The sequence below is a fragment of the Callospermophilus lateralis genome, chromosome 5, assembly GCF_048772815.1.
Source record: "Callospermophilus lateralis isolate mCalLat2 chromosome 5, mCalLat2.hap1, whole genome shotgun sequence".
Lineage (NCBI taxonomy): Eukaryota > Metazoa > Chordata > Mammalia > Rodentia > Sciuridae > Callospermophilus > Callospermophilus lateralis.
Genome location: NC_135309.1, coordinates 88451784 through 88454106, shown reverse-complemented (window position 1 = coordinate 88454106; position 2323 = coordinate 88451784). Strand labels below are relative to the sequence as shown.

The 2323-nt window shown below is 37.7% G+C and overlaps 1 pseudogene; it reads left to right on the top strand.

The window, feature by feature from the left end:
• The first annotated feature begins 789 nt into the window (after positions 1-789).
• Positions 790-2017, top strand: LOC143399302 (eukaryotic initiation factor 4A-II pseudogene; annotated as a pseudogene).
• The last annotated feature ends 306 nt before the right edge of the window (positions 2018-2323 follow it).

Sequence of the window (2323 nt, the reverse complement as noted above, 5' to 3'; positions counted from 1 at the left end):
TATCATCTCCTGAAGCTAATTATTTTAAGTTAACTTTTAATTTTAGAAGAGTTTTAGACTCATGAAAAACTTGTTATTAAAATGGTTGCTGTATACTCTACATCTAGCCTTCCTTATCCTTATATTACATTTTTGTGGTATAATTGTTACATTTAATGATTCAAAATAGATTCATTATCACTAGAGTCCATGTGTCACTCAAATGCTTATGGTTTTTTTTTTTTTCTGTTCAGGACCTCATTACATCTTGTGGGCACCATATTATATTTAGTGCCACATCTCCCTATGCTCCTCCTGGCTGTCACAATCTCTAAGATTTTCCTGCTTTTTTTAGATACTTGACAGTTTTGAAAAGTGCTGGTCAGGTATTTTGTGGAATGTCCCTCACTTGGGATTTGTAGGATGTTTTTCTTTTGATTAGACAGGCATTAAGTGTTTGGGGGAGGAAGACCACTGAGGAAATGTGCTGTTTTCATTATCTTACATTCAGGTCACATGCTTTCAACATGATTTATCTGCACTGAGATATTATTTGTCTATTTCTCCACTATAAATTTACTTCCCCCTGCTCTTCATGCTGTCTTCTTTGGAGAAATACTACAAGCAGCCTGGACTTAGGAGTGGGAAGTTGTGCTTTACTTTGCAGAGGAGAGAATATCTGCATAAATGACCCTATTATAAATAACCCTCTTGCATTAGGGTCCTGAACTATGGCTACAGATGTATGCTGTGCCTGGCTTTTCATGGAAAAAAATTCTTTTCAAATGCATCTGAATGGTTCTTTGGATCATGTCTGGTAGCTCCACAGATTATAACAGCAGAGAACATGGAGGCCCAGAGGGAATGGGCCCCAATGGTGTTATCGAGAGAAACTGGAATGAGATTGTTGATAACTTTTTTGATATGAATTTAAAGGAGTCTCTTCTTCCAGGCATCTATGCTTATGGTTTTGAGAAGCCTTCAGCAGTTCAACAGAGAGCTATTATTTGCTGTATTAAAGGGTATGATGTGACTGCTCAAGCTCAGTCAAGTACTGGCAAGACAGCCACATTTGCTATTTCTATCCTGCAACAGTTGGAGATTGGGTTCAAGGAGACCCAAGCACGAGTATTGGACCCCACCAGAGAACTGGATTGACAGATTCCAAAGGTGATTCTGGCACTTGGAGACTATATGGGAGCAACTTGTCATGCCTGCACTGGTAGAACAAATGTTCAAAATGAAATGTAAAAACTACAGGCTGAAGTACCACATATTGTTGTTGGTACACCAGGGAGCATGTTTGATATGTTAAACAGAAGATATCTTTCTCCAAAATGGACCAAAATGTTTGTTTTGGATGAAGCAGATGAAATGTTGAGCCTGGGTTTTTAAAGATCAAATCTATGAGATTTTCCAAAAATTAAATACAAGTATTCAGGTTGTGTTGCTTTATGCCACAACGCCAATTGATATGTTGGAAGTGACCAAAAAAAATCATGAGAGATCCAATTTGAATTCTGGTGAAGAAGAAAGAATTGACCCTTGAAGGAATCAAACAGTTTTACATTAAGGTTGAAAGAGAAGAATGGAAGTTGGGCACACTTTGTGACTTGTATGAGACACTGACTGTTGCATGGGCTGTGATTTTTCTTCAATACAAGGCACAAAGTGAACTGGCTCACTAAGAAAATGCATGCCAGGGACTTCACAGTTTCTGCTGTGCATGGTGACATGGACCAGAAGGAGAGAAATGTTATCATGAGTGAATTCTGATCAGAGTCAAGCTGAGTTCTGATCACTACTGACTTGTTGGCTCATGGGATTGAGGTGCAACAAGTGTCTTTGGTTGTAAACTATGATTTACCTACCAATCTTGAAAACTATATTCACAGAATTAGAAAAGGGGGATATTTGGGAGGAAAGGTGTGGCTATAAACTTTGTTATTGAAGAAGACAATAGGATTTTTTGTGACATAGAGACTTTCTACAATATACAGTGGAGGAAATGTCCGTGAGTGTGGCTGACCATATTTAATTCCTGGGGTGAGATATATTTGAATGCAGTACTCTCTGTTGCTGAATAGGTGATCACAGCATGCATGGTGCTTCTTTGGGAATATTTGAATCTTGTCTTAATGCTCATAACAGATCAGAAATACAGATTTTGACAGCAAAGCGACATTAGTTGTGAGCTCTTGTGAGGAAAGTCATTGGCTTTATCCTCTTTAGAGTTAGACTGTTGGGGTGGGTATAAAAGATGGAGGTCTGTAAAATATTTCTTTCTTAGAAATTTATTTCCTAATTCTATAAAAATGGTTGTATTAGATATTCTTTATCATTT